Genomic DNA, 21886 nt, shown 5'->3' on the forward strand with positions numbered 1-21886 from the left:
CTTTAAAATTTAACATGCGGAATGCCTTTTGTTCGTATAAGTGGTTAGGAACTAGATTGCTTTACCATGGGGGGGATTAGTAGAGGCAGATCCCACTGTAACATTCAAAATAGAGCTGGGTCTGTACCTGAAAGGAACACATAACCCCCTCTCCCCCCCTACAATCAGACTGAAGAAGGGCACCCACCCGAACCGTCACCTATCCATTTTCTCTGGAGATGCTGCTTGACCCATTAAATTACTCCAGCCTTTCATATCTATCTTTGGTATAAATTAGCATCTCCTGTTCCTCTTTATTTTATTAAGCAGAGCTATGGGGAGAGGGCGAGGAATGGGACTATTTGGATTCCTCTTGTGCACATCCCTCTTGTTCTTAACAACCTAAAACGTCACTTATCCATTTTCTCCAGAGATGTTGCCTGAGCCGCTGAGTTACTCCAGCCTTTGTGTCTATCTTTGGTATAAATAAGTATCTGCAGTTCCTTTTTATTGCATGAGCAGGGCTATGGGGAGGAAACAATGGAGAGGGACTATTTGGATACCTCCATTGTACACATCCATTACACTGTAGATCCAATGTGTCAAACAGACCACGTGCTGTAACTTTTCCATAATTCTGTGAATTTCAGTTCCAAGAACTTATCCCTTTCTTTAAGGAACTAATCTAGATCTGCTTCCACTATTTCTCTTAATTAACAGCCTCCAGCCTCAGGAAATGCTCCCGCTGACTCTCTTCATTCTAAGGCAATGATTTAGGATTTATGCTCTCCAATTACTGATTTGAAAAACAACATTGTTCTTTCTGGGGTCTTGCTGTGCACAAATTAGCTGCTGCATTCCTAACATTGCAACAGTGACTAAAGGGCGCCATTGATTGTAAAATGCAATGGTTCATCCTGAAATATTGAAGAGTGGAGAGGGGAGGCAAGTTGATCATTTAAGCAACGTAATCGAGAGTACGTTTCAGCAGATGTTTCATTTAAAACAGGCAGCCAGGTTTCACTGGCCTTGGGAGTCACGGCAGCTGAAGGGCAGTGAGAGACAGAAGCAATGCCAGCACAGCTGGTGGTTCAGCTAGTCTGTAGCAGAATTCTCCCCTGTTCAGAGTCCTGTTCAATGCTGACTTTTCAAGTAGCATCATCGAAACTGGTCCTTATTGCATTGCCTAGTGCAAATTAGTTTCTGTATTTTGTACACAGCAACTGTGATTGTTTTAGACAGAATTTGTTAAGAATAAAGCACCTTGGAACCTGCTGAAATCATGAAATGATCACTTTTCATTGTTTACCAAATGAAAGTTTCACTCCGCATTATAACTCTAATACAAATCCTTAACTCTTCACCAACTTTTCAAGTTCAAGTTTAAGTTTAGTTTATTTGCCACATACACATGCGAGATACGCAGTGAAATGAAAAGTGGCAATGCTCGTGGATTGTGCAACAAAACAAACAAACTACAAACAGAATGGAACAGAATCACATATTACATATTTGTGGGAGGAAAGAAAAGGAAAAATACAGCAATTTTAAAAAACAGTAAAGTGGTGCAATAAAGTTGGTCCCTGGTGAGATAGGAGTTTACAGTCCTCATGGCCTCTGGGAAGAAACTCCTTCTCATCCTCTCCGCTCTCACAGCATGGCAACGGAGGCGTTTGCCTGACCGTAGCAAGCAAACAAAAGCAGAAGAAAGAATAGACCCTCACACCTGGACATAATCAATCTACACACCAGAAATAAAATTTCCTTCATCTCCATTTTAAATGGCTAATCCCTCATCTAATCGAGGTAGTTTGAGGCAGGGACTTCTGCAACAATTAATAAACATTTAGACAGGTACATGGATGGGATAGGTTTAGAGGGATATGGTACAAATGCTTGCAGGTGGGACTAATGTAAATGGGGCACATTGGTCTGTGTGGGCAAGTTGGGCTGAAGGGCCTGTTTCCACACTGTATGACTATGTCTCCCTGATTCAATGACTCCTCGGGATTATTATACTTCAATCAAGTCCCTTCTCCCACTATTTGCTCTTCTGTTACATTTCACGAACTTACTCCAGCACCAGCCTAACCTACTCCACCTGAGCCTGATGAGACTCCACAATGCATGTGGGGTTTGAGTCTGACCAGGTGTAAAGAATGATTAAACGTTTGGGCTGGGTTGGGTCAGGCCCTGCAAGCTGAGCTGATGGCTTTCTACAGGTCAGTGTGGTTTGCTCTCTATTACTGGCATGTGAAGAACGTGTTTCAACTTGTTCCACTTATAGCCTGTTTCAGTTCATAATTACCCAGCTATGAGTTTAGTTGGATTGGCCATGGTCGGATTTTTAATTTTAGTTTAGTTTAGAGATACAGCATAGAAACAGGCCCCTCGGCTGACCCAGTCCACTTCGACCATCGATCACCCGTTCACACTAGTTCTATGTTATCCCACTTTCTCATCCACTCCCTACACACCAGGGACAATTTACAGAGGCCAGTTAACCTACAAACCCACACCACTTTGGGATGTGGGAGGAAACCGGAGCGCCTGAAGGAAACCCATGGTCACAGGGAGAACGTGCGGTGCAAACTCCACACACCGACAGCACCCAAGCTTAGGATCAAACCAGCTGTGCCACTGTGCTGCCATTATACCGAAGCAGATCTCAGTGTAAGTAGCTATTCAATGGAACAATTCAAAAATTGAAAACAAAAATATTACAATGCTGGAACACTCAGCAAGTCAGGTAGCATGTGTGGAAATAGAAACAGGGTTATGATAAAGGTGGAAGGCCCTTCATTAAACATGAGGCTCATCAGATGAAGGGCTTTCAACCTGAATTGTTGAATCCGTTTCTCTTTCCACAGTTATGTGTTGTTTTTTGAACTTTTTTTCTGTCAGACCCGCTGAGTTATTCCAGCACTTTGGGTCTAACTCAGGTTCTTTTGAATATCTGTAAGTCAGAAGTAGATAGATTCTCGATGAACAATAGGGTGAATCAGAAGTAGATGGGAATGTAGCATTGAGAAGGTTGTAATTGAATTGGCCATGATCTATTAAATAGTTGTACAAGACACTAGTGAGGCTGCTTTTAATGCATCGAGTTTGGTCATCCTGCTGTAGGAAGGATGTCGTTAAGCTGGAAAGAATGCAGAGAGGATTTATGAGGATGTTGTCAGGACATGAAGGCCTGATCTATAGGGAGAGGTTGGACTAGCTAGGACTTTACTCCTTGGAGCGCAGGAGGCTAAGGGTGATCTTATAAACATGTATACAATATGAGAGGATAGATAGGGTGAATGCTTGGAGTCTTTTACCCAGAGTATGGGAAGAAAGAACCAGATGAGATAAGTTTAGGTGAAGGGAAAGATTCAATAAGAACCTGAGGGACAACATTTTCACACAAGAGTGTGATGAGTATATGGAATAAGTTGCCAAAGGAAGTAGTTGATGTAGGTACTATAACAGCATTTAAAAGGCATGTTATCAGATGCATGGATAGGAAATGTTCCGAAGGATATGGGACCAACACGGGCATGTGGGACAAGCGTAGATGGCTCATTTTGGTCAGTGTGGCCAAGTTGGGCCAAAGGGCCTGTTTCGTGAGGTATGACTTTTTGACTAAATGACTCTGAAAACGGACATGAGGATCTGAATAAACTTCTCCTGCTCATAATTAATTGGTGTGTAAATTATCCCCTTTTAAACTTTGCAATTTGGTCTGACTTTCTCCTCTGCGTTTGTGATTATAGACCTGACTTCCAAGCCTAAAATCACGACTCACCCCAGAAAATGCACATTTTTGTTTTTTTTCTTTCTGGGATAAAATGGCTGTCTTTCTTGATCAGCGTGTGGTTTAAAATAAAACCGCAGACGACACACAGAGAGAATCATTTCTGTTAGAGTTTAAGCCAGCTCGCCAGCACATTTGCAACTGTGTAAATGCTTGCAAAAAGAGTAACTGTAAATGGGACATCTTGATTGGAAAAGACCACTTGGGTTAGAAGCATCACATCTCAAGTTGGCCTTTGTGGTACAGCAGGTGCTCTCTCATCAAACATTTGGATACTTTAGACTTTAGAGATACACTGTGGAGACATGCCCTTCAACTCACCATGTCCACACCAACCAGCGATTATCCCATACACAAGCACTATCCTACACACTAGGAACAATTCACATTTTTTACAATAGCCAATTAACCTACAATACCCGCACGTCTTTGGAGCATGGGAGAAAACCAGACCACCCGGAAAAAGCACATGCAGTCACAGGGAGAACCTCCTTCAGGGAGAACATACAAACTCCACTGGGAGAAGGTACAAATGCTTCTATCTCAGCCAACTTCATTCAAAATTCTGAAGCCTTAGATAGTGTAAATAAGGGGAGACCTCACAGTCAAGAATGTTATAACCAACGCATTCAGACTTAAAGGCAGTGGCAAAAATACCAGGAGCAAGATAATGACGAGGTGCCTAACTTATTGGGAGAAATTGAGCATGCCAGCAATTTATTTCTCAGAGCACAGGAAGCTAAGCGGTGATCTCATAGTGTTAAATTAATTAAAACAATCATGTGTTAAAATAAAAGGATCCCGACCCAAAATGTCACTTATCCTTGTTCTGCAGAGATGGTGCCAGAACAATTAAATTAATTGTAACAAAGAACTGCAGATGCTGGTTTACCAAAGGAAGACACAAAATAAAAAGTTATTCCAGCATTTTTTGTCTTTCAATTAAATTCATAATTGCAGCAGCATAACAGGCCGGCAAACAGAGCACACAGAGATAACACTTAATAAAATTACGTGCTGCACACATGTGCAAGATGCTGAATGTTATGGATTGGCAAGGTCCACTGTGGGACACCCTGAAGCTCAATGTAGGCAGCTCAAGGGGTCTCTGGAAACGGCCGCAGGTTAAAATCTTCTCCATTGCACAGAGGGGGTAGAACCTGTGTGGAAAAAAAACTCCTAGACATATCGTCAGAAAAGAAATATTGAAGTCATGATGAAGAAGCAAGGAATTGTAGATGCTGTTTCACAGAACAGGGCACAATGTACTGGAGTAACTCGGTGGCTCAGGCAATGTCTCTTCTTTGGCAATGTCTCATTCTTGCTTTCACTCCATGCTAGTGGATGGTTGAGGAATGGCAAATGAAATATAAATTGGAGAAATGTGAGGTCATTTACTTTGGTAGAAGAAGTAGAAAAGATAAGTTACTTTAGAGAGATGGAAAGATGTTGGTGTTTGGTAGACCTGGGGATTTGTGTACATGTTTCATTGAAAGATGCGGCAAGCAATTATGAGAACAAGTGGCATGTTGACCTTTAGTGCAAGAAGATTTGAGTGTAAGAATAGAGAAAGATTGCTCTAATTATAAACAGCTATGGTATGACCACATCTGGAATATTGTGTACAGATCTAGTCTCCACAACTACGGAGGGATAAAAGTGTGATTGAGGGCTTACAGTGAAGGTTCACCAGATTGATTTCTGCATTCATTGCATGAGAAAAGATCAAGCAGACTTGTGACTCAAGAAAAGATCTTACTGAAATGTACAAAATTCATACAGGGTAAATGTGATAATAATGTTTTCAACTGACTGCGGTGTCTAGAACCAGGGATCTCAGCCACTAAATAAAAGGGCGGCCATTCATAAATGAGATGGGGGATAAATGTCTTCACCCTGTGGAGGATGAATCTCTAGTATTCTTTACTTAATTGGGCTCGCTCACTGCATATACTCAAAGTAGAGACCAATAGATGTTTAGATACAAAGGGAAATCAGTAGTCAATAGTCAAGAGATGTGGGGGGTTGTGAAGGAACTGGTGCTGAGATGTATGGTCAGCTATGATAACATTAGGTTTGGCAGAACATCTGGCAATCTGTATATTCTGATTTTATGGGGGGGAAAGGCAAGTAAAGTGGAAAAGAAGCCACTCCACTTCCCTTTTTCCCCCAACACCAGATCCATTCTAGGGTCCCGTAACTATGTTAGCTTCCTGAGCAAGTAACATATGTAATAACAGTTAAATTCTGTAGAGGGGGTTTACTGAAGAATCTACTTGTTGACTGAGTAACTGGATTACTAATGCACGCTAGTGCTGCTTCAGATGAGACTGTTCAGTACTTTAACTGACATTTGAAAGTTTAACACTATACTACTGCTATGGGATGTTTTACAGCAATGGTGGCCTTTTATTCTGTTTCTTGTGGAATTATAAATTGAGTGTTGGGTGCAAGTCTGCAACTGGTGATACAATTATTGTATGCAGGGTTAATATTGTATCCAGAGTGAAAATGAATGAAAGTACATTTTGTTATGTCTCATTCGAGTGAATCCATAATCCAGATTAGTGAGGTACAGTGGTTATACCGCTGCACTAGTAATTCAAGCTCCGGCTGCCTGACCTGTTGGGTGCTTCCACAATCTCCTGTTCTTATTTTAGAAAAGAGAGTGTTTTCTAAAATAAGGAGGCTCCATGAGAGAGACAAGGAGATGGGGAATTGTCACCTGCAATTGGCTGGTCAGTTGCAAATCTCTGTTCAACAGGAAATACGTAGGCATTGATATCAAGTAGAACTTAGTAAAGATAGACACAAAGTGCTGAGCTATAGGGAGAGGTTGAGCAGGACAGGACTATATTCCTAGGAGTGCAGGAGGATTGGGGGTGATCTTATAGAGGTGTACAAAATCATGAGAGGAACAGATCAGGTAAACGCACAGTCTTTTGCCCAGAATAGGGGAATCAAGAACCAGAGGACATAGGTTTAAGATCCATTCTAGTGTTGAAGATTTAAGAGGAACCTGAGGGGTAACCTTTTTTACACAAAGCGCGATGGATGTCGGGAATGAGCTGGCAGAGGAGGTAGTTGAGGCAGGTTAAGTGATGAGTAAGGAACATTTAGACAGGTACATGGATAGAACAGGTTTAGAGGGAAATGGGCCAAATGCAGGCAGGCGGGACTTATGTAGATGGGACACATTGGTCAATGTGGGCAGGTTGGGCTGAAGGGTGAAGGAAAGAACTGCAGATGCTGGTTTTAATCGAATGTAGACACAAAATGCTGGAGTTCGTTCGCTCGTGTGTCAGACGATGTATAGCTCACTGTTGGCTTCCGTCATCGTCCAACATGTTGACAGAATTGGTCGCCCAATGCGTCACAGAGTGCATCGTGTCGGGATCGCCATGAGAAGGTTTCACCGCTGGAGTAACACAGCGAGACAGGCAGCATCTCTGGAGAGAAGGAATGGGTGACGTTTGGGGTCGAGACTCTTCCTCAGACTGATGGTAGGGCAGTGGGCGGGACAGAGATAGAATGTAGTCGGAGCCAGTAAGACTGGTGGGCGAACTGGAAAGGAGAGGGAAAGCAAGGCCTATTTGAAGTTAGAGAAGTCAATGTTTATACCGCTGGGGTGTAAGCTACCCAAGCGAAATATGAGGTGCTGTCCCTCCAATAAGGTGCTGGGCCTCACTCTGATAATGGAGGAGGCCCCGGACAGAAAGGTCAGATTGGGAACAGGAGGGGGAGTTAAAGTGCTGAGCAAACGGGAGATCAGGTAGGTTAAGGTGGACTGAGCGGAGGTGTTCAGAGAAACGATTGCCGAGCCTGCACTTGATCTCGCCGATGTACAGAAGTTGACAACTGGAACAGCGGATACAGATGAGGTTGGAGGAGGTGCAAGTGACCCTCTGTCTCACCTGAAAAGACTGTCGAGGTCCTTGGATGGTCGTGGGGAGAGTTTTAATCTACAATTTGAGAGGGAGTAGGGAAAATCGGAAGTTTCAATATTACAGTTGAACAAAGGGGACTATGGAGGCATGAGGGAGGAGCTGGCCAAAGTTGACTGGAAAGATACCCTAGCATGACAGGTAGCTAGCCGAGAAATAAAGTAGCAATGTTACAAAATTTTGAGATTTTAAAAATCAGTCTGCAATTTATCCCATCAGATAAAGCATAACAATAAGTTTAATTTGACACCAAGTGGAACAACAATGGCATGGTAGCTTTCTGGGAATGATACAGAAGGTGCAGGATCATTTCATTCCAAAGGGGAAGAAAGATTCTAAGGGGAGTAAGGGGCGATCATGGCTGACAGTATAAAAATAAAAGAGAAGAAGTATAACATAGCAAAGATGAGCGGGAAGCCAGAGGATTGGGAAAGAGCAATAGAAGATAACTAAAAAGGCAATACGGGGAGAAAAGATGAGGTACGAAGGTAAGTTAGCCGAGAATATAAAGGAGGATAGTAAAAGTTTCTTTAGGTATGTGAAGAGGAAAAATTTAGTTAAGACCAAAGTTGGACCCTTGAAGACAGAAACAGGTGAATGTATTATGGGGAACAAGGAAATGGCAGACGTGTTGAACAAGTACTTTGGATCTGTCTCACTAAGGAAGACACAAACAATATCCCAGATGTACTAGTGGCAAGAGGACCTAGGGTGATGGAGGAACTGAAGGAAATTTACATTAGGCAGGAAATGGTGTTGGGTAAACTGATGGGACTGAAGGCTGATAAATCCCCAGGGCCTGATGGTCTGCATCCCAAGGTACTTAAGGAAGTTGCTCTAGAAATTGTGGACGCATCGGTGATCATTTTCCAATGTTCTATAGATTCTGGATCAGTTCCTGTGGATTGGAGGGCAGCTAATGTCATCCCACTTTTAAGAAAGGCGGGAGAGAGAAAACGGGGAATTATAAACCAGTTAGCCTGATATCGGTGGTGGGGAAGATGCTGGAGTCAATTATAAAAAAATGAAATAGTGGCACATTTGGATGGTAGTAACAGGATTGGATGGATTTACGAAAGGGAAATCATGCTTGACTAATCTTCTGGAAGTTTTTGACAATGTAACTAGAAAAATGAACAATGGAGACCCAGTGGATGTAGTGTACCTGGATTTTCAGAAAGCCTTTGATAAGGTCCAACATAGGAGATATGTGGGCAAAATTAGAGCACATGGTATTTGGGGGTAGGCTACTGACATGGATAGAAAATTGGTTGGCAGACAGGAAAGAAAGAGTAGGGATTAACTGGTCCCTTTCAGAATGGCAGGCAGTGACTAGTGGGGTACCACAAGGCTCGGTGTTGGGACCGCAGCTATTTACAATATACATTAATGATTTAGATGAAGGGATTAAAAGTAACATTAGCAAATTTGCAGATGACACAAAGCTGTGTGGCAGTGTGAACTGTGAGGAGGATGCTATGAGGATGCAGGATGACTTGGACAGGTTGGGGGAGTGGGCAGATGCATGGCAGATGAAGTTTAACGTGGATAATTGTGAGGTTATCCACTTTAGTGGCAAAAACAGGAAGGCAGATTATTATCTGAATGGTGACAAGTTGGGAAAAGGGGAAGTACAACGAGATCTGGGGGTACTTGTTCATCAGTCACTGAAGGTAAGCATGCAGGTACAGCAGGCAGTGAAGAAAGCTAATGGCATGTTGGCCTTCATAACAAGAGGAGTTGAGTATAGGAGCAAAGAGGTCCTTCTGCAGTTGTCAGGGCCCTGGTGAGACCACACCTGGAGTATTGTGTGCAGGTTTGGTCTCCAAATTTGAGGAAGGACATTCTTGCTATTGCAGGAGTGCAGCATAGGTTCACGTGGTTAATTCCTGGGATGGCAGGACTGTCAAATGTTGAGAGAATGAAGTGGCTGGGCTTTAGAAGGATGAGAGGAGATCGTATTGAAACATATAAGATTATTAAGAGATTGGACACGCTAGTGGCAGGAAACATGGGGGAGTCCAGAATCAGGGGACACAGTTTAAGAATAAGGGGTAGGCAATTTAGAACGGAGATGAGGAAAAACTTTTTCACGCAGAGAGTTATGAATCTGTGGAATTCTCTCCTCAGAAGGTAGTGGAGGCCAATTTTCTGGATGTTTTCAAAGTTAGATAGAGCTCTTAAAAATAGCGGAGTCAAAGGATATGGGGAGAAGGCAGGATTGTGGATAATCAGCCATGATCACAGTGAACGGCGGTGCTGGCTCGAAGGGCCAAATGGCCTATTCCTGCACTTATTGTCTATTGTCTATTGTAAAGGGACAGGTGTTGCATCTCCTGCGGTTGCAGGGGAAGGTACCTGGGGAGGGGGTAGTTTGGGTGGGAAGGGACGAGTTGACCAGGGAGTTGCGGAGGGAACGGTCTCTGCAGAAAGGGGTGGAGATGGAAAAATGTGGCCAATAGTGGGTTCCCGTTGAAGGTGGCGAAAGTGTTGGAGGATTATATGCTGTATGCCACAGCTGATGGGGTGGAAGGTGAGGACAAGGGGGACTCTGTCCTTGTTGTGAATGGGGGGAGGGGGAGCAAGGGTGGAGCTGCGGGATGAAGAGCCTGTTTCCACACTGTATGACTCTATGCTAGAGTATCTCAGCAGGTCAGGCAGCATTACCAGAAAAAAAACGACAGATGACGTTCTGGGTCGAGACCCTACTTCTTAGTATTGGTCTCCATATTTACTTCACACTTTCATTCTTTGCTGTGTCATTTATCTTTTGAACGCAATTGAATCTTGACCTGATCAATAAGGAAGAGCAGGAGAAGGTAGCTTCTTGTTTCAGAGAATCCCAAGTGGGAAATCTCACAGAGAAAATTATCAGTTAGTAATGATAGGTTTATGGTAGAGAGAACTGTGTAGCCTAACTTAAAAGGCGATTTATAGCAAAATAAAATTGCCGTTGCGGTTGAGACGAGCACACCCCTCAATCAGTGGCTCATTCTGTAGGATGATCCATTGTCTGCTCATGCATGGTGGTTGCTCTAATTGCATGGAAAGACTCAAAATTGCAGATATTACACCAAATAGCACCGTCAGTAAATGAGCCACATAAAGTCATGTACACGTGCCAAATTTAACGTGACAAGATGTTCACACAAGTCATGAATCTTCCTTTGTCTACATGAAGGGTCGGACCCAGTGCACTGTCATAATAACCCTTGAACTAGCTAAACAAACGTTATGGTTGGTGTCTGGCATATGCTGTTGGTGGAAGCATATGCTCTCTCACCATTTAAGAAGGATCTAGACAGGTATCTGAATTGGCAAGACATAGAATGTTATGGATCTAATATAGGTAAGTAGAATTGTGTTGATAGGTACAATGGGTGGCGCAACCGTGGTGGGTGGGAGGATCTATTTCTGTGCTGTATTGCTTCATGACTCACATCCTAATTATAATCCTATCTCAATGACAGAACACCGTATCCATCTACTGTACCTCATAGACTTGTTTTATTTTCCTAATTGTGTTTTGCATGAATGTCTTAGTTTTTTCTGTACAGTCTTCTTTCTTTCAAAAACTTTATGTGATTTATGTATAATTTAGATATAACTTGTTTTTGTCTATTTGCCTGATTCTATGTGTCTGTGTGCCTGTAATGCTGCAGCAAGCAAGATTTTCATTATACTTGTATCTCACTGCACGAGTACATGACAAAGTTGATCTGGCTTTAATTTGACCACTTTAGTAGCGTGCAGCAGTTTAAAGTGTCAAATGTTCTTCTTTATTCTGATGAGGTAACTTATATACAAATTATCAGTACAAACCTTAACACTAATATTAACATCTGTTCTTGGGCAGAAACGAGAGAATGCGGAATCTGAAGACAAAAACCAAAACCAAGCTGCCGGCAAAAATTGGCAGGTCAAGCAGCATCTGTGGGTGGAAAGGAATGTTTCTGATCAAATCCCTGCATCAGGACACACAGATCCAGGCAACACACTAAAAAACATAAATTATACAAATGATATGTAAATTTCACATAGATTCTGCAAGTCTGTAAAAAATAAAAAATACCATGCAATTGTGCAAAACAATCAGAAAAAAAGCAAGCCTATGGTAATACAAGAGGTCCGTGGTGTTCGGTTGTCGAGGTAGAATGAAGCTTGTGCAGGTCCGTTTAAAAACCTAATAGTTGTAGTCATACAGCTATACAGTAAGGAAACAGGCCCTTTGGACCGACCTTGTCCATGCTGATCTCGTTGGCATGTTGGACCTCTATTTGGCCCATACCCTATAACCCCTTCCTATCCATATATATGTCCAAATCTTTTTTTAAGTTGTAATTGTACATGCTTCTATATGCTTCTATAGTTTCTTCTGGCACAAAGGTTCCTGAATCCGGTGGTATGGGGCTTCAGGCTTCTGCACCTCCTGGTTGAAGAGTAGCAATGAGGAGAGACATGGTGGGGATACTCAATGATAAACGTTAGACTTCACAGATATAGCGTGGAAACAGGCCCTTCGGCCCACCAAGTCCGCAGCGACCAGTGATCATCTGCACACTAGCACTATCCTACACACTAGGGACAATTCACAATTTACAGAAGCCAATTAACCTACAAACCTGTATGTCTTTGGAGCGTGGGAGGGAACCTGAGCACCCTTAGAAAACCCATGCGGTCAAAGGGAGAATGTACAAACTTTGTACAGACAGCACCTGCAGTCGGCATTAAACTCGGGTCTGGCGCTGTTACGCAGCAACTCCACCACTGCGGCACCTTGACGCTTCCAATCCCAATTAGACTGCATCCCTATAGATGCTGCCTTCTTGAGGCAGCGCCTCACGTAGATGCTTTCAATGGTGATGAGGGTTGTACCTGTAATGGACTGGACTATTTCCACCACTCTTTGTAGCCTTTTGAGTTCCTATGCATTTTATGACATAAAATGGTGCAGGAGAGAGGTGACTTGTTGCAGAAGCAACCCTGCTTGATCACGTATCATTTTAAGCACTTTATCATGATCTAAATCTTGAGAAGTTTAAAAACTAAACTGTGCAAAGCACAAAAGGAGAGATAAAGAATCTTTCCCCTTTCACACCTCTCCTGGAGCAAGGACCCTCCTGCAATGAATCATGCCCCACATGGCACCAGCTCCCTGGCTCAAACTGCTGATGGTCCAATATCTGGTGAACTCGCACACAGGGAGAGTCACAGGAAAAGGAATTCGAACAAATAATAGCCTTTTGACTGAATGCAGACAGGACATGCTAGAACTGGTGACCCAGTCAAATAGTTAGTCTGTGGAATGAATGCGCAGTTAAATGTCAACTGTATCTTTGGGGCTAAATGAATGCCAGTCTTGGATTTGCAGCAACATTTCCTACCTAAAGATCAGTTGCATACAAACGCTGCCCAGTGTAGATTTATCAGTTCATTCATACTACATTATCAAAACCGACACCATTCAGATGGAAGGGAAGATAATACCGAAGAAAGAATGGCTATTAACCTTTGACCCCATCACGTGATTGCTATTCATGGCGAATCTTTGCTGAGCCTGCAATTCCACCATCAATTAAATGCATTTCTCTGTCTACATGGTCTTGAATTTGAATCTCAGCCTGTGTCTGTGCCTATGTTAACTGACACGGGTGAGTTACAAATTAGCTACTGTTACTGGAGCACATCCTGGACAGTTGGTGGGGGAGAGTGTATCAGTAGGACTGGTCCATAAGACCATAAGACATAGGAGCAGAATTAGGCCATTCAGCCCATCAAGTATTCTCTGTCCTTCAACCATGGCTGAAATTCAACCATTCTTCTGCCTTCTCCCCTTAACCTTTGACGTCCTTCCTAATCAAGAACCTATCTATCTCTGCCTTTAAAATACCATGTCGGCCTCCATATCCATCTGTGGCAATGAATTCCACAGAATCACCACCCTCTGGCTAAAAAAAATCCTCCTCATTGTCTTTTAGAAGGCACTGTATGTCCTTTCATTCTGATGCTGTGCCCTCTGGATCTAGACTCCCCATTACTGGAAACATCTTTTCCACATCCATGCTACCTTGGCCTTTCATTATCTGGTAGGTTTCAATGAGATCAAAGCAGTGCGGCCTTGTTTGAAATCATCATTTAAATGGCATAAACATAATGTACTCACTAAAATAAATCCAACAAGGTATTCAGGAGAAACTCCTTTAACCACAGAGTAGTCATGACGTAGAGTTGAATAATTGAGGTGAGTAGCACGGATGTATTTAAAGGGAGGCTTGATAAGCATGTGCGTGTGTGTCTGTGTGTGTGTGAAAGAGAGTGAGAGTGCGAGAGTGAGAGTAAGAGAGTGTGCGGGAGAGAGAGAGAGAGTACGAGAGAGGATGTGAGAGAGAGAGAGAGAGAATGTGAGAGAGAGAGAGAGAGAGAGAGTGCCTGCGAGAGTGTGAGAGAGAGAGAGAGAGAGAGAGAGATGAGAGAGAGAGAGAGAGAGAGTGAGACAGAGATCAATGTGGCATGATCTACTTGGGCTGAAGGGCATGTTTCCACGATACTAAGTGTTCTGATCCAAAACGTCACCTATCCACGTTCCCCAGAGATACTGTCTGAACCACTTACTCAAGCACTTTGTGTCTTTTTCCATGGTGCTACTTGTGTGTAATCCTACAGTCAGAACTCCTCTTCCACTAATTAATGTCCTAATTCTTTCTGCATGAGTTTGTCCAACTTTATTTCCCAGGTCAGACACAATCCCTGCCTCACTGTTAATCCTTGCTCTTTACCTGGGAACTGAATTTCTAAGCTTCAACGCTCATTCCTCACCTACATTACTGATTCATTTTTTTTTTAATATAGTTATTTTATTATTTATGTTCTATTTTCTAAAAAAATGTACAAAGAGATAGCTTTTTAGAAGTCATCATAAAATCAAATTGGTATCTTAACAGCCTGAGTATCTAATATTGAATGCAAGTTTCGACAAAGTGCTGGAGTAACTCAGCAGGTCAGTCAGCATCTCTGGAGGTCATGAATAGGTGACATTTTGGATCGGGGCCCAGATCCTCCTGTACTTCGTGTTTTTTTTGTAAAGCAGCATCTGCAGTTCCTTGCATCCACATTGGATACAAGATTTTCAGCAATGGAAATCAAGTATATTAATGAGTACACTAATTATTCCATTTGATATTTGAAAATTAATCTTTTCTTTTATAAATATCATAAACAATCAACTAGATATTTCAACAATATCAAATGAAAACAGAGAAATAACAAAGGTTGATAATCTTTCATAGAATTGTTCTGACCTGAAATCTCAACTTTCTCCCCACTCCTGCTGGGTGTTTCCAATTAATGGAATAGTTGAGAAAATACTTCGTCACCTTGAGGATCGGAGGTTGTGGAGGGAGGGTAGTTGCAGAAAGCATTGAAATATTCAAGGGGAATGTGACTGAACAGGATGGAAAGGAAAAGTTAGCTTTATGTGTGTACATCATTAATACCAGCATAGTTCAGTTGTGCCAAATGGCCTGATCACAACTACCTTGATGCATTTCATTGGGATATTTACCCACTGCCACTCATTAACAGTGATGAACGGTTTGTGTCTCATTCATGTAAGTTAGTCAACACAATGGACTCAGATGCTAATCCTCTCGCCCTTTCCATATAAAACGGTGGAATGAGGTGGTGAGGGGAGATGATCCTATGGTTGGTAATTTGCGGTCATTTTCCATTCATTACTACTCCAGCACTGACCCTGCCTGAAATGCCGCCCCCTGCGTGATTGTGGGCCATCAGCCTTTTTCATGCATCGTTGATGGAAAATATACATTCTCTGGTTCGCTTATTAATTAAAAGAGAATTATTAGTTGCAGATGGTGAAATTACACATTCAGGAATTGAGGCAACACATGGTGGCACCTCATTTACCTCCTGAACAACAGATGTGTTAGTATATTAATATGGTGATTATACAAATAACCCCTTCATTACAAAATGAACAAGGGCATTAACTCCTTAAGGGAGTTATTACTATTGTGCTGTGACTCTTAAAAATGTCCTTTAAAAATGTGCCATTTCTTTCCCAGCTTCATTTAACCATTACAAGCCCAGGAGCACTTATGTGACCAGAGAGTTGGGGAGAATTGAAAATAAACTATTGAGCAGTTAGGGAGGGATAAGATTGGGTAGTTTATAACACAACTGTATGAACATTGAATTCTTATGTAACTTAGGTAACTACTAGCAACCCTCTCCCCTTTCTCCCCCCCCCCCCCCCCCCCCCATTTCTCACACATATTTCACCTCTCTCACACCTTCTGCTTTTATGTTCAGCCTTCGTTCCAACCATCTGCTTCCCTCACCTGTGTCCACCTATTACCTGCCACACTTCATCCTGCCTCTCCTCTACCCCCACCTACAATAGTCTGAAGAAGGATCCCGACCATATTAATGTTCTCCAAAGATGCTGCCTGACTTGCTGAGTTACTCCAGCACTTCGTGCCCTTCTGAGATTAGAAACAGTTATTTTCATCAGGGATGAAGTTACAGGTTGGTGGACAAGTTGGCTTGTCGTAGATTGTGGGGTTGAACGGCGTTGGAGAATGTGGGGCGGGGGGTGTCTTAGTGCTGTTTAGTAGAGTGAGGCAAGTAAAAACAACTTACCCAAAGGTATCCTGATCCAGCGGTATACTTGCACAATCACATTGTCCCAGGAGGGCTTGTGCCTGCTTGCATCACGGTCTGGTTGGGCAACACCCAGGAACGAAGGAGATTACAAAAAGGGATAAACACTGTCCGGTCCATCACAGGTACTGAGTTCCCCAACATCGGAGGGATCTATAGGAGGCCAAATAGGCAGTCAGCAAGATCGTACACGTCCCTGGCTATGCTTCATTTCACTGCTGTCATCAGGAAGAAGGTACAGGAGTGTGAAAACCATGACATTCAAGTTCAAATGTTGTTTTGTATACTCACCAGGCAAACCATACCATACATAGGCACAAACATATCATACATGAGTACACCAGGTTGTGCAATAAAAGGATAGGGAAGAGTGCAGTATATAGTGTTACAACTGCAGAGAAAGTGCAGATTAAAAAATTGCACGGAGCACAACAAGGTAGATTGGGAGATCAGAAATTCATCTTTAGCACATGGAGGCCAGTTGAAAAGACTGATAACAGTGGGAAAGAAACTGTTCTTGAATCTGGTGGTTCGTGCTTTCAAACGTTTGTATTTTCTGCCTGATGGGAGAGGGAAGAAGGGAGAGTGACTGTGGTGAAGGTGGTCCTCTATTATCTTGGCTGCTTTCCCAAGGCAGTGTAAAGTATTGAGGGAGTGGAGGCTGGTTTGCATGATGGACAGAACTATGTCTCCAAACCTGTGCCCTCTCCTCTCTGCCCCTTTTGCTTCCCCCTTCATTGTCTCTCCGTGCTAAGGCTTGTGTCTCTCATTGTGATGGAGACACCCAGTCATTAGGGAACCTCTGGCCTATGTCTGTTCACACAACAAGGAACTGACACCAGGATTATTCCTCTAACTATTAGGGGAAACGGTTAACCAGTCGATTTGCCAACACCAAGATCCGTTGTAGATAGACACAAAGTACTGGAGTAACTCAGCGGGCCAGGCAGCATCTCTCGAGAAAAAGGATAGGTAATGTTGAAGGGTCTCAACCCAAAATTTCACCCATCTATTTCTTCCAGAGATGCTACCTGACCCGCTGATTTACTTCAGCACTTTGTCTCGATCTTTGGTATAAACTAGCATCTGCAGTTCTTTGTTCCTTTGAAGGGTGGACATGTTGGTTGGCAGGTGCCCCCTATCAAAACCCAGCTGAAATAAGTCAGGGTCATAAGTGAATAGAACTAGAATTAGGCCATTCGGCCCATCAAATCTACTCCGCCAGTCACTCATGGCTGATCTTTCTCTCCCTCCTAACCCCATTCTCTTGCCTTCTCCCCATAACTTCTGACACCTGTACTAATCAAAAATCTATCTCTGCCTTAAAAATATCTACTGACCTGATCTCAGCTATGATCATATTGAATGGCGGTGCAGGCTCGAAGGGCCAAATGGCCTACTCCTGCACCTATTTTCTATGTTTCTATGTTTTTAACTGCGAAATGAAGTAGCAAATTATGTAATGATTCAGCCTCATTACATCTGAAAGTCGAATAAATTGTTAGGAGAATTAAATGTTTAGAATAAATGTTTGATAACAACCAGAAGTCCGGAACTCAGCAAGAAATGGAGTGTTTGGGCTGGATAGTTCTCTGGAGATTTGAAGCAGGATGTTTCAGATAATCAAATGCATTTGAATAGACTGTCCTAGTGATTTGTGTATGTACAACTGGAGAGACCTACACATCGCTTGGGAATACCCTATTCGATGCTACTGTGGAGCTAAAGCGAGGTAAAGCATCTGAAGGCAATTATTTCAAAGCTAACTCTTTACACCACTGGATCATTTTCATCTGCCATAACGAGCATCAGTGTATATCACAGTTTTTGACTATAAGGGGCAAGTGACCAAAATATTATTAACTATGTATTCCTCTTGAACTCACACCTGTCCCGAGCCAACTGTCAGCGTATCAGGGAACCTCCTTGCCTGAGGTCATCTCTTTTCTTCACGAAGAAGTTGTTGGAGTGATTTTACTGGCTACAGACTAATGCGACTGTGCCATTACCATTGGTGAATGTGGCTGCTGGCCATGGACGTACAGTCAATGACAGCCTAGACACAAAGGGAAGCAGAGTGCTGCTGCAAAGTCCACAAGCACTGCCCTGTTGTCTGCTGCTGTCAGTGGGGAACGAGCTGCACTGCTCAGGCCTGGGAAATAGTATTGATACGCACAAAATGCTGGGGTAACTCAGCGGCTCGGGCAGCATCTCTGGAGAGCATGTTTAGGTGACGTTTTGGGTTGGGACCCTTCTTCAGACTGATTGTGGGGGACAAAGAAAGGTCCTGTGCCCTCTAGTCTTTGATGTTTCCGCTCTCGGAAACCGTGTGGGTTTTCTCCGGGTGCAGCCACAAAATGCTGGAGTAACTCAGCAGGACAGGCAGCATCTCTGGAGAGAAGGAATGGGTGACGTTTCGGGTCGAGACCCTTCTTCAGATTGATCAGTCTCTACCTTCAATTTTGTCTCTATCATCAATTTAAACCAGCATCTGCAGTTCATTCCTACACATTTTCTCCGGGTGCTCCAGTTTCCTCCCAACACTCTAATGTGAATGATGCGAGTGGAATAACATGGAGCTGGTGTACGGGTGATCAATGATCGATGAGGACTCGGTGGGCTGAAGGGTCTGTTTTCTCGCTGTAGCTCTGAACTAAACTACACACGAGCACACAATCAACATAGAGATGGATGACTATCTCACCCTTATCACAGATGTCCCGAGGGCAGCATGCGTTGGCTGTGAGATTACGAGGGAGGATCCGACAGAGAGGGGCCCCTCTCACTGTCAGCCATCCAAGATCTTGGTGGTCGCTGGTGAGCTCTGATGATGGAACATTCTTCCAGATGATCTCAGCAATCTGCCCAGGGCAATCAGCCCAGGAATCCACCGTCTCTTTGACCCACAGTGCCTGCGGGCTGTTCCTTACTGACCACCGTTCATTAAATTTGCAATCCAAGTTGTTTTTCTGAGCACTCAGTACTCGAGCTCAGGATCGAAACCCAGGTCTCTGGCGCAGTGAAGCAACAGCTCACCCACTGTGTCGCCTGAAAATCCATTGATTCGTCCTAATCTGCACCATCAGTCACATCCTCAAGAAACTTCTTATTGCTCAATGAAAAGGGTATAAGAGGAATCCTGTGTGCCTTTAAACCTCACATAGATTAGGCTAGCAAAATTATCAACCTTACTTAGTGGGAAGAATTCCTGGAATACATGCACGATGGTTATCTTGAGGTGCATCTTCTCGGACCATCCAAAGACAAGGCCATCCTAAACTGCAGTATCGTTTAATGAGAGAGGATTAATTGGCGTTCTTGTTGTGTGGGGAACTTTGGAGAAACAATAATCATAATATGATTGAATTTCTCATTACGATGGAGGGAAAAGTAGTGAATTCTATGTCCTAAATCCTAACAAAGGAAGCTATAATTGGGTAGAGTTGGGTAGGATAAATTGGAGAACATTACTTATGAGGTTTAGTTTAGCATAATTTAGAGATACAGCATGGAAACAGGCCCTTTGCCTCCTCCTCAATCATATTAACTTTTATCACATCCTTTATTATAGATTCCAGTATTTTCCCTACTAATTCAATAACATTTTAGATATTAAATAAATCACTGAATGGCGATAGAGTGGGTGATTGCTATTAAGATAAATGATTAGCCATTGAAGGGCAGGCAAGGCATGAAGGTTTGATGTCAATTCATATTTCTTATGTTCTTCTGTTTGTTACCAAGCGAACTCTGGCTGAACCTGGGAAGAAAATGCTTGGACCATGGAGCTTATTACTCCTAGCAACGTGATGGCTATCCGAAAGGGAGGCTAAAGAAATCTTGGCAGCTACAACTTTTGTTCACTATTGGTTTGTTATCAGCGCGATTTGCACATGAATTGGCCAAGTAGTGAAGTTCAAGTGAGCCAGGAGCTAATTGTGTGTTGGCGGCATATGGTCTAAGGTCAGTGAGGCGTGTTCTTACAGAGGGGGCAGATTAACCAACAAAGGGCTATTCACCAGTAACACTTTCTATTTACATTGCCCATAAAGACGGATTCGTGTTTCAAATCACAAATGCCATGGTTCCTGCAATTCCCCCACACTGTCCATCATTGCACCATTCACCTCTCCTCTTACTTCCCCCTCACTCCTCCACTCACCCCTCCCTTCAATTATCTCTCACTTCACCATCACTCCTCCACTCACCTCTCCCCTCACCCCTCCCCTCACTTCTCCCACGTTCCTTCCCTCACTGTCCTCTCACCCCTCCATTTCACCGCTCCTGACACTCCTCCCCTCCCTCCTCCCCCCCACCTCACCCCCTGAGTCTGCCCGCATCTGTACTCAGAACAGGCATGTGCCCTATTCAGATGTGAACTTCGTAGTCAGCTCTGGCTCAGTGGTGGGGCCTCTTGTCCTTGTGTTGTAGTCTCACCCAGATTGGCACAATAGTGCTGATTAATCCTCTAGTGTTGTACAGCACTGAAGGAATTCAACATTGATATAGTGCACATGAAATCGCAGAAGCTAGAATCTGTTGCAAAAATAGTGGAGTGCTAGAGGAACCTGCTGATTCAAGAGTCAAGATGGTTGAATTGTCATATGCACTGGAACATTCGTGTTTTTGCTGCATCTGCAGTTCCTTCCTACACCATATAGAGTTCATCACACTCTCAGGACTCATCCTTATTTAAATGTTAGGGTTTTAGAGTCATACAGTATGGTTACAGGCCCTTCAGCCCAACTTGCCCTCAGCAACCAACATGCCCCATCTACACAAGTCCCACTTAGCTGAGTTTAACTCATATCCCTCTAAACCTGTATATCCATGTGCCAGGTACACAAAAAAGCTGGAGAAACTCAGCGGGTGCAGCAGCATCTATGGAGCGAAGGAAATAGGCAACGATTCGGGCCGAAACCCTTCTTCAGACTATCCATGTGCCTGTCTAAATGTTTCTTAAACTTTGCATTAGTATCTGCAAACATTTCTGGAGAATGCTGAATGGGGTATGGAGAGAAGGCAGGTACGGGATACTGAGTTGGATGATCAGCCATGATCATATTGAATGGCGGTGCAGGCTCGAAGGGCCGAATGGCCTACTCCTGCACCTAATTTCTATGTTTCTATGTTTCTATGTTATAGAGTACCATCTGTCTAGATGGCAAATTCCTGTTTTCGAATTCCTCTTGTTCATAAGCCCATGAGGCATGGGAGTGGAGTGAGGCCATTCGGCCCATCGAGTCTGCTCAGCCATTTGATCGTGGCTGATCTACTTTTCCCATTCTCTTGCCTTCGGCAGGAACGGGGTACTAATTGGGGATGATCAGCCATGATCACATTGAATGGGGGTGCTGGCTTGAAGGGCTGAATGGCCTACTCCTGCACCTATTGTCTATTGTCTTATCACTGTAACCTTTGTTACCCTTTCTAATCAAGAATCTGTGCTTTAAAAATACCCAATGACAGCATCCACAGCCATCTGTGG

The 21886-nt window shown here is 43.3% G+C and overlaps 1 long non-coding RNA gene across 1 annotated transcript in view; it reads left to right on the forward strand.

The window, feature by feature from the left end:
* The first annotated feature begins 1307 nt into the window (after window positions 1–1307).
* The window catches only part of LOC129704694 (uncharacterized), a 41095-nt gene continuing 20516 nt past the window's right edge, over window positions 1308–21886 (forward strand). Inside the window, exon 1 of the long non-coding RNA XR_008724759.1 lies at window positions 1308–2652. This is a non-coding gene — a long non-coding RNA (uncharacterized LOC129704694). The remainder of the gene's footprint in view (window positions 2653–21886) is intronic.

This window comes from Leucoraja erinacea, chromosome 16, assembly GCF_028641065.1.
Source record: "Leucoraja erinacea ecotype New England chromosome 16, Leri_hhj_1, whole genome shotgun sequence".
Lineage (NCBI taxonomy): Eukaryota > Metazoa > Chordata > Chondrichthyes > Rajiformes > Rajidae > Leucoraja > Leucoraja erinaceus.